Below are 12,319 nucleotides of genomic sequence, written 5' to 3'. Positions count from 1 at the left end.
GCTTCCTTTCTTGTTTATATATAAAATTTTTTTTTTCCTTTACATCGAAACTTACGATTCCCAACGAGTCTAAGCTAAGATTGAAGGTAAAGTACCAAGAAAATTAGCAATAGTCAGCAAGTGGTCTGATGAGTTGGGTAGCTCCAACGAAACGATCGTCACCACAGCTGCTGCTTGTCTATTGACAAGTTCCTTTTGTTGTTTTTAGCAAAAGCCGAGTCTTTGATTTTTATAAAATCGAAGCCGGCTATGACCTCAAGTCCTGCAATTACGAATGCTAAACAAAAACAGGTCGATGCTACAAAACAAACTAAACCAAAGGGGAGATTCGCCCCAAAAAAGCCCACGTCACCATACGTAAAAGCTTTAAAGCTTGGCTTATGGCAAGTCTGATAGACTTGCATGCCAAACAACTGGTTAAAAACAACAAAAGGAACTATTGCCGATTTTCAGGGTTTGCTTTTGACTTTACATCGAAACTTACGCTTCCCAACGAGTCTAAGCTAAGATTGAAGGTAAAGTACCAAGAAAATTAGCAATGGTCAGCAAGTGGTCTGATGAGTTGGGTAGCTCCAACGAAACGATCGTCGCCACAGCTGCTGCTTGTCTATTGACAAGTTCCTTTTGTTGTTTTTAGCAAAAGCCGAGTCTTTGATTTTTATAAAATCGAAGCCGGCTATGACCTCAAGTCCTGCAATTACGAATAAAATAAAAAGAAAAGGGCCCAAGGCACTCCCCTGAGGAAGGTCAGATGTCGCTATATACGGACTCGAAGAATGATTATTGCACAACACTCTGTACCAACGGCCATCTAAGTAAGATCTTATCCAATTCAACATTGATGAATGGAAGCCAATTTTTTCGAGCTTAGCCAACAAAGCACTATGGCAGACCTTATCAAATGCTTTAGCAAAGTCAGTGTATACCACATCCACTTGCTTTTGTTTCGAAAAGACATTAATGCAAAAATGGGTAACAACAGCTTGTGGTAGTCGAACGTCCTGGCACAAAACCATGCTGGTTAGGGCTGATGAAAAGGCGAGCTGCTTAGCAACAATTCGTTCAAACATCTCAGATATATTGCTAAGCTTTGCAATTGGCCTGTAATTGGAGATGATATTTTTTCCACCGGACTTAAAAACGGGAGTAACTGTATCCAATTTCCATCTCTGAGTGAAAACACCGCTGGAGAGGGATTTGTTCTGAAAGAACGCCAATACAACTTTTTAATATAAAAGGTGAGAGACCATCACAGTCGAATTTTTCAGAGTCATTAAGGCTCTCTACAGCGAGTTGGCAGTCGGACTCAGTGACATATAAGCTCCCAATATTGGAGCTTGGAGCAATGGAACGAAGCGTGAAATCATCATTCCATGAAGATAATGGCTCGAAATTCGACGCAAAGTATTTGGCAAACAGATTTGCCACTTCGATATCAGAGGATGCCGACGAGTTATCTAATGACATATGGGAGGGGATGTATGATGTTGTTTTCTTGGAATTAACAAAATGCCACAAAGATTTAGGATTGTTAATTAATCTCATTTCCACATCTGCTATGTATTGGTTGTACAAGAACTTGTTTAAGAACTCGAACTCGCGCTTATGCTGTTTATATCTATCGAAGTCAGCTGAATTACCATTTTCAACGTATCGCTTATAAAACTTATTTCTGAGATTCTTGTATTTTTTAAGCCCATGCGTATACCATGGTAATTTATACGAACAGAAGAGCCTTTTTTTTGCTTATTTTTTAATGATAGCTGAAATAGTTATTAAAAAGTTATCATAGCAAGTGTCCAAATTATCATGCGAAAGGACCTCAACCCAATTAACATGCTTAATATCATTTCGAATTAAATTTAAATTGTTCATATTAATGTACAATGAAGATGTGCTTGGTTTATAAGGCGAAAATATATGTAAGTAAATAATGAGATCAGTAAGTGCTGGTAGTTGGCATCGCACTCAGAAATAGGATTACTACTGCAAACTAGATTTAAGTTCAGATCTTGACTTACAAAAATTAGATCTAGAAGTTTATGTAATTTATTAAATACGTGATTTATCTGGACCAGACCGAGACTGAAAAGATCATCTATGACCAAGATTTCCTGAGGCAGATGCAGATTACTGGGAATCATTGATGGTGAGTCCACTCCATGCACCCACACCAGCGAGGAAAGATTAAAGTCCTCAAAAACACAGATCGACTGCGAATCCTCAAGATCTTGACTAATACGGGCGATGTTATCCACATGAGCCTTATATAGTTCGAAACTGCTGCATGGGGGAATATATGATACCACCAGAAGAATAGTTTCCACGGGTCCGGCGAGAGACACACAAAGTTGATCAAGAAGGCAGTCATCATTCCAAAGCCGGATGGAACTGAACATCAGAGTACGGCGCACAGCAATAAGAACTCCTTCACCTCTGGAGCATTGCGTCTTAGCGGCATCCCGGTCTTTTCGGAATACTTGGTAAAGATTGGCGTCGAAAAATTCATTATCGAAGAAGTCCATGTTGAGCCAAGTTTCAACTAGTATAATGACATCATAATCACAGGACGATGTGGCCAAATAGACAGCGCCAGTCTTTGTACGCATGCCGGATATATTTTGAAAATATATTTTTATGCTGGGGCTATCACCATTCACTAAAGATGAAGAGGGATGCGCAGATTCAGGATAAGCGGGGGGCACCACCATATCATCTATTGCACAATTCGATGAGCCAAGGTGCGGTTTATGAGCAACTAGTCCAGCCTTAAGTAGCGATATAGTTCCAATCTTGATTGGTTTCATAAAATCCAAGTGCGTCGAAGCAAGTTGAAAAGAGCGAATATAATTTCTTAAGAGAGCCGGGCCTGCAGATAACTGCAATCCAGCAGCAATGACATCAGCCTGCATCAGCTGTTATTGTTGATGGGTAAATCCATAAAGAGCACCAAGGGAGCGCGCCCAGCCAGCACACAGCATCCAAAGAAGACGGAGAAGATCCAACGGCGAAACCAAGCACAGAGCGGCATCTACACGCAAAGCAGACGATGAATACAACAACTCCAGCCAAAATTGTTGTAGCAGCGGGGGCGTTGAGAGCGTGAACGAAGGCGTGAAGCCAAGGCGAATATCACATAAAGAAGACGGCAAAAGCACCAGCTGATGTTGTTGTTGGTGCGTAGAAAATGATGATGACAAGCGTAGGTGCAGAGGAAGAGGAAGCTGCTGCGAGTGCTGTGGGGTTTGTCCGAGCATATGATTACGGGGGGGATGGGCAAGAAGAGTATGATCCACAAAGACGTCGACACCAGCGATGTCGATCACTGGGGGTTTTTTGACGAATGAGTTCGGGTTGACGTTCTTGAAGGACCACCCAGATCAATAATAGTATCCTCTTTATTTGTCCTCTCCCTATGGACAAACCTTTTGACCTTGACAGAGCACGGCCAAAACTCATTACTGAAGATAGCCTTATAATGTTGGTCAGGAACGCCGAGTTTGAATTTGACGAATTTTAAAGTAGATATGTCTACGACTTTTTTAATAAGTTTGATGGAGGAAAATGCTTTGGCATCAACATTTAATTTAGAAGAGACGTAATTTAAAACAGCCTCGCGCTCTGTAGTCGCTTTGAACTTCCCGGCATGTAGATATTTGACGATTGGTAGGACTTGGAGAGAATCCGAAGCCGATGCAACTCCAACGACGGTTTTTTTGTTATTGTTAATATTCTTCCTCTTCCTATGTAGAACTTTTACAAAACCGTCTCTCTCAGCATTCGGGGGTCGAACACCTTGGCCCTGGACCGACGATGAAGAAGCAGCGGCAGCATACGATTGTGGAGCTACCGTTGCATTGGCAGCTTGCCTATGACTAGGCCTAACGGTGACGTTGTTGGTGTGTTGTATTGAGTCCCCTTTGGTAGGAAAAGCTTCCGAAAATTTAGAGTTTAGATGCTGGTACAAATACTCTAGATTTTAGATTTTAGAATCGAGTTCATCAATTTCTGAGTGCGAGTCATTGGCTACAACACAGCCATCGCACTGCCACAGTATATTCGGATTAAGTAAGAGTTTGATTGCATCAGCAGGCAAATCAGCGCAGGCAGCATGAAATACCCGACGGCAAAGAGAAGCGCAGCGAACAGCCTCTGTGGAGCGAAGCTGGGATGCCGAAACTTCTAAATTACACTCGGCACACAACATAACGATAGCGATAAGGGCACGTCCGAACGCTATGAAAGCTAGTCAACGACTGATTCCATTTTATTTGGATGGACTATCTGGGACTATCCCTTTATGCCCGAATTGAGGGAATGACTGAAAATATCGGCAACTGAAATAAGCGTTTACGATATTTTCCGACATATAGGGACCCGAGTTGCTGAAAATATCGACTGATGGACTGAAAAGCCATTGTGGCTAATGAGCTCTCTAAATCAACCTCAAATATCGGCTGAGTATCGCAATATATCGCCGATATATTCAATAAATCAGTCATTTGAAACATACTGGGCATTCCCTTGACGACTGAATGACATTCAGTCAGATTTCAAGATTTATCAAGACAGTATTATAGGTTTTCCCCTTTTTATACCCTTTCAGGGTACTATAACTTTAGTCAGAAGTTTGCGATGCATTGAAGAAGACCTTTCCGACCCTATAGAGTATATATATTCTTAATCAGCATCAACAGCAGAGTCGATCTAGCTGTCCGTCTATCTGTTTCTACGCAAACTAGTCCCTCAGATTTAAAGCTATCTGAATGAAACTTTGAATATAGTCTTCTGAATACTCTCACTGCTATATATGTAGACGACTATATCATATAGCTGCCATACAAATGTTTGATAAATTTGTAGAAAAAAATTATAACTTGGCTGTTTTTCCACATATTTTCATCATTTTTCAGATATGGCCATTTTATATTATTTCAGATTTTCGGTTTTAATTTTATGAAAATCGGACGATTTGCCATAGGAACAATCGGGAAATTAATAGAAAAAATTATAAGTTCGTTGTTTTTCAACGTATTTTCATCTACTGTAAGATATTACCTTTTTCATTATTTCTGAATTTTATGAAAATCGAAGAAATCAAAAACGAAAAAATCTTGCCGTTTTCGATAACCGGGACAGGCCTGATAATCTTCCGTTTCGACAAATTAGCTGGGTAAATAATCTAACTGCCCTTTTTACAAAAAAATTTTGATTATGTTATTTATAATATATAAATTTGTTTTCCAACGAACCACATTTTTTTTTTGACAAAATTTACCCTTTTCATCCTTACCGTTCATTACTGATATCATCTTCAAATAAAAAAAAAAAAAGATCAACTCAACCAACGCTGCAGCATTGTAACGTAGTGATGGGGGACCCCCCTGACCGTGGCCCACCAAGAGCCATAACAGACCAAATACTAACATCTCCCGGACCAAAGTATCTTAGCATCTCCAGAACAGACCCCGGACTCGACCTGAATAACATCAATCGATTCCTTGTTAAAAAACAAATCGACTTGACGTGTGGTGGTGAAATTGAAGAATGCAAGACTCTTCGTAATGGCACTCTCTTAGTTAAAACTAAAACTTCTGTTCAGGCTTGTAAACTGATGAGACTTAAAGCATTTGCACCCAACATTAACGTCACTGTCTCTGTACATAACTCTCTAAACTCATCTAAAGGAGTTATTTACTCGAACGATCTAAGAGAATTAGAAGACAGCGTAATTGTGCAAGAACTGGTAAACCAGAAAGTAACATAAGTTCGTAAAATTCTTAAAAGAGACAACGGCGCGCTAAAGGAGACTGGCCTCTTAATCATTACATTCAATACGCACAATCTTCCCGAATACATAATGATCGGCTACCAGCGGACTTCTGTCGGGGTATATATCCCACTGCCCATGAGATGCAACAATTGTTTTAAATACGGCCATATCCACAAATTCTGTAAAAATAAAAAAATTTGCTACAACTGCGGAGAAGAACATCATATCGACCCGACCTCCAACGACAAATGCAATAGACCCCAAAAATGCATTAACTGCAACATTGAACAACTAGCGGACCCTCACAACTCCACCAGCAAGAAATGTCCTGTCTTCCTCAGACAACAAGAACTCCAAGCCATTAAAACAACGCATAGATGTGACAACAAAACGGCCAATACAATTCTCAATGCACGCTTCTCCAACGAAACTTCACAATTATACTCTTCTATCGCCAAGAAATCAAATCCCCAACTATCCAACATTTCTACAGGACCTCAACAACCCAAAGAACTCAGACTCTCAAACCATGACCAATCTAATCTTGAAAAACTCAACAATTCAACAGGACCTCAACAACTCAAAGGACCCGGACTCAAGCACCAAGAGCACTCAAATCTCCAAAAATCTAACAATACAACAGGACCTCATCAACTCAAAGGACCCGGTCCCGGTAACTCCAATCATGATCAATCCACTTCCAGACCAGCACCCACATCATATGCGGACCTTTATCCTAGCACCAGGAAAACCTTAACCGACAACAATTCTCCACAAACAACCAAGAAGTCCCCAACCAAAACCACCAAAAAAACTTGTGACGCGCAGACGCGCACAAAGATATATATAAAATATAAAGTAAGGATGATAATGGATTATACAATAGAAAACTATGAAATGGAATATGGAATAAATTTGAATTAAATACGCGCGCGCGCCATGATCGCGCCCAAATGGTCACACTGGCCCAGGAAGGGCCTGGCCACACTATTATGGCCAAAAAATCTTCGGGTGCGGCGGTCACACTCGACCCTGCCAGAGCCCTATATAAGGCGAGCCTCAACCCTTGGAAGGCATTCAGTTTTCGGCCAGCGATCGGCCAAGTCCTCTAACAGGAGCTAAGGGGAAGCAAGGAGCAAGGAGTCACCCAAGGAGCACGGTTAAGTAAGGTATATTGGTAAGCGGTAACCCATAGTCGGGACCCCGACCATATCTTACGTCTATAACTTGTGGAAGACCTTAGGGCCTCTCTGTACGTCTCAATATTGGAAGACCTAAGGGCCTCCCTATAAGTCTCTATATATCTCGGTAGACCTTAGGGCCTCCGTGCACGTCTCAAACTTAAAAGACCTGAGGGCCTCTAACAACTTCTCAATCTTAGAAGACCTAAGGGCCTCTAACAACTTCTCAATCTTAGAAGACCTAAGGGCCTCTAACAACTTCTCAATCTTAGAAGACCTGAGGGCCTCTAACCACTTCTCTCATTTAGAAGACCTTAGGGCCTCTACAAACTTCTCATCTTAGAAGACTAGACACATCAAAACGAATAACTTCTTCCATAAAAAAGACGCAAAAAAACTCAAAACACTCATAAACCCTGACACTTCAAGCGATTCAGAGGAGATGGACATTTCGTAATCTACATCCAACTCATAGATCATTAATTTAATATGTTAAGAATTATCCAATGGAATATCAAAGGTTATAGAAATAACTACCCAGAAATACAAATCCTCATTAATCAATACCACCCACAAATCATAGCACTCCAAGAAACCCACCTTAACAATTTAACTTCATTACCAATCCCCATTAACTTTTCCCTATACTGCTGTAATACCACCAATAGTTTCGGAGGAGCAGCCCTCCTAGTACATAACTCAATCTCCCACTCACAAAAAACTCTTAACACGGACTTTAAAGCCGTTGGAATCTCAATTCAAACAAAAACAAATATAGATCTCATATCAGCATACATCTCTCCTTCAAAACAATTTTTTTGGGGGCTCCTAGAGCCAATACCAGAGGCAACACAATAGCTAAATTCATTGACAGAACAGATTATACCCTACTAAATGACAAATCCCCTACACACTACACAACACACTAACTCATATTGACCTCTCTCTTGCCACAGCCAACATATCCCCAGAGATCTCTTGGAAAATCCTAGACGATCTACACGGAAGCGACCACTTCCCTATCCTAATCTCAATATTCCCAAACCCTTCCCCCCCATCATTCATATCCAAACCGTCATTCAAACTAAAAAATGCCAACTGGGACCTCTTTAGAGAGCACATTACAAAACTGTCCTCACTCAGACATTTTAGTAACAACACAAACAAAGAAGCAGCTTATATTAAAAAGACACTGATCCAAAGTGCCCACCTATCCATACCACAAAACACGACATTCTCTCTCCCGAGTACTGTTCCCTGGTGGAACCAAAACCTAACCCTCCTAAAAAAATTAAAAAACCTCGAATGGAGAAACCTTAGAAACAATATCAATACAGAAAACATGATTGAATATAAAAGAGCTAATGCCATATTCAGGAGGTCAATTAGGGATGCTAAAAAGCCTCTATTACAAACTTCACTTCCGAAATCCAGCCAAACTCCGATCCTGCAAAAATGTGGGCAACATCAAACGGCTTTACGGAATCTATCAGACTAAACATATTCTCAGCATCCACAACCCCATAACACAAACAACAACAATAAACCCAGCTGAGATAGGTAACACACTCGGAGACTTATGGTCAAAACAAGCAACAGACTCCAACTTCTCCCCTGAATTCCGCACTAACAAAACGCTTATTACTCTCCACAATACATATGCCCCATCCCCAACAGCCATAGAAATAGAAAAAAACATAAATCTAATAGAACTCAACTCTGCCATTAACTCACTTAAGGGACACACACCAGGACTAGACCGTAATTCTAACTCCATTATTAAAAACACTCCCATCTCATTTAAATTTAGAATTTTACAACATTTCAACGACATCCTTGATTCCCACATCCCCCAATCCTATAAACTCAGCCTTGTGCTACCAATCCTTAAACCCAATAAACCCAAAACCAACCCCAACTCCTACCGTCCCATTTCCCTTAACCCATGCTTAGCCAAAGTCCTTGACAAAGTCGTAGGTTTGTCCTTTCAAACAAACTAATTCATAATAATCAATTTGGTTTTAAGCGTGGCAGATCAGTTCTAGACAGTCTACTCTATGTGGACCACCTTGCAACAAGATCATTGTCTCTAAAAAAACACATCTCTATTATCTCTCTCGTCTTTGCAAAAGCTTTTGACAAAATAGGCATTCATTCTCTCATTCACCAACTAGAAAAATGGAAACTTGGTCCCCGAATTATAAAATACGTATGGAATTTCATGACGAACAGGAAAATTATAGTTAAAAACGGCACATCCCTCTATAAGCATCCCACTCGATAACGGTATCCCTCAAGGATCCCCTATATCTGTTATCCTCTTCCTTATCGCCTACAACTCCCTAACTAATATTATCTCCATTCCAAATGAACTTAATTTTATAGCCTATGCTGACGACTTCCATCTAATATTGCAACATAACCGTAACAACAATCCCCAAGTCAACCTTATAACTCTTTTCCATCAAATCGGAGAATGGTGTTCTTACTCAGGTTCTTCACTTTCAATTGATAAATGTCAACTACTCCACATATGCCAGAAAAAAAGTTGCAGAGCAAACATCATCACGGGTTCCATCAACATCCCAACCACTGATCAAACAAAAATCCTAGGACTCACGATAAACAAACGATACAGCTGGAATCATCACATTACCAACCTGAAAACTCACCCTCTCCCGTCCCCTCAATATCATAAAACACCTCTCCCCAAGAAAACAAAAGGAAACTACAGTTACCCCAGCACATTAGACAGAATCATCGACTCCTGCAAATCATTTTCCCTTCCATTCTCTCCCGCCAAATTCTACACGTCAAAAAAATACAATCCGGAAATAGTTCTTAAAGCCACAAACACGTCCCTTTCCCTATACAAAAAAAACACACCTTCACCTATAGCATACCACCAGCTGTTCCATTCTATTAAAAACTCCCTTCACGATCACAAATTCATTTACACAGACGGCTCAAAAACAAATGACACTGTGGGCTACATTGTAACCAACAATACTGACATAATCAAATCTGGACTCCTTCCCCAGTACTCCTCCGTAATCTCTAGTGAGTTAATTGCAAATCTATGAAGCTATCAAAATTTGCTCAGGATCACCTGGCAAATATGCTATATGCTCGGACTCCCTATCCTCAATCAAATCCATTTCAAACGTAAACTTAAACAAGAAAGGAACCTAACTTCGACACGCCGAAGTTTGTATACCCTTGCAGATTGCAATTGGATCATTAAGAATCGGGCCATTCTGGCTAAATAATTAAAAAGAAAATATATAAAATCTATATATTTATACATAGCATAAATAAAATGCTGAAAACACAAACAAAACAGAGTTTCAAAACTTTTTACCTATACTTATTATGTTTACAGTTTGACAGTTACAGTTTTACATTCCTAGCTTTACATTTTCTCTACATTTACCAATCGCTTGTATGGCAGCTATATGATGTAGTTGTCTGACTTTCATGAAATTTATACCAAAATTCTAGAATAATAAAATAAGCTTATATCTCAGAGTAGATGAAAATACGTTGAAAAAAAAACAACGAAGTTATAATTTGTTTCCTATTAATTTCCCGATCGTTTCTATGGCAGCTATAAGATGTAGTCGTCCGATTTTCATAAAATTTTTACCAAAATTCAGAAATAATATAAAATGTCCATATCTAGAAAATGGTACAAAAATGTTCAAAAACAGCAAAGTTATCATTTTTTTTCTAAAAATTTATCGAACATTTGTATGGCAGCTATATGATATAGTCGTCCGATCCGGCCCGTTCCGACATATATAGCAGTGAGAGTATATAGAAGACTATATGCAAAGTTTCATTCAGATAGCTTTAAAACTGAGGGACTAGTTTGCGTAGAAACAGACAGACGGACAGACGGACAGACAGACAGACAGACAGACGGACAGACGGACATGGCTAGATCGACTCGGCTGTTGATGCTGATGAAGAATACGTCTCCTTCACTGCGTTGCAAACTTCTGACTGAAATTATAATACCCTGCAAGGGTATAAAAAACTCTTACTACTCCAATACGATAAGATCCCTTATTACCAAACTCTTTCCCAAAATCAGACTAATTTGGATCCCTAGCCATATAGGTATAAAAGGCAATGAGAGAGCAGACACAGCAGCTAAAGAAACACACAAATACCCTCTAATATTTACAGACAACTTCAACACCAAAGACATCACACAACTCCTTAACAAACACTATACTGACAAACTGAACAGTCTTCAAGCACAAACTACCCAATGGTACAAACAGATCTTACTAAACACGCCAACAAACTTCTCTTTCCTAACCACAAACCTCAACAGACAACAACAAATTATAATAAATAGGCTACGACTAGGACACACACAACTCACAAACGCCCATTATATGAATAGTTCCCTAACAAGTATCTGCCCCTTTTGCAACACCTCAGCGATAGACATCCAACACATTTTAATAGACTGCACTGCACTTTCACATATTAGAACCATTTGCTATTCCAATGATAACCCAATCCATCTCCTTTCGAAACCAACAGCAGCAAACTCCAATAAAATCATATACTTTCTACTTTCATAATGCTTGAACTTTCATAGCGAACGGTCGTGTTTTTGTTTTGCGCTCCGAACTTTTGTGTTGTTTTGCATTTAAAACCACCGGGGTCCAGATTTTAACTTGTTAAAATACAATATATAACTTTGCCGTTTTGCTACGCGAGTGCATGTGCATGTGTCTTTAAGTGTTTATTTAATATATACATATATCTAATTAATTCACTTTTAGTTTTTGCGTTTTTCTTACCCCCTCTTTGTGTTGTCCCGTTTATTTGCTCCTAGCGGCACTTAGGCGGCTCAAGCTTTCGTTTGTTTTCTCTGCTCACCCACGCTTACGCTCCCGCTCTCTTGTTTTTGTTCGGTACTGCTTATCAGCGCACAGTGGTTAAAGGTTTGTAAAATGGTCTCAAATTTTATTTGCGATATTAAAGGCTGCCAAAAAGAGGTTTTGGCAGATCAGCCCAGCCTTCACTGCTGGCTTTGCGATGCGGTCGTTCACGCTAAGTGTCTAAGCTTAACGGGCCGTATCGCTGACGCAATTTCTGCCAAAAATGGCTTGCGCTATTGTTGCCATGCCTGTCGTGAGGTGGAGAAGGATATGTTATCCTTCTTGCGGCAAACGAAAAGCGGATTTAGTGAACTTAGGGTCAATTTTCGTAAAACAAACGACCTGTTCACAGAGCTGGACGCTCAATTTAGCGGCATGAAGCTGTTAAGCGAGTCGCCAAAGCGAAAAAAATCTGCTGCTGGTCGGCTGCAATTGGGCGAACCCCAGCCACCAAAGATTTGGCA

The sequence above is a fragment of the Drosophila kikkawai genome, chromosome 4, assembly GCF_030179895.1.
Source record: "Drosophila kikkawai strain 14028-0561.14 chromosome 4, DkikHiC1v2, whole genome shotgun sequence".
Lineage (NCBI taxonomy): Eukaryota > Metazoa > Arthropoda > Insecta > Diptera > Drosophilidae > Drosophila > Drosophila kikkawai.
This window is presented reverse-complemented; position numbering follows the sequence as displayed.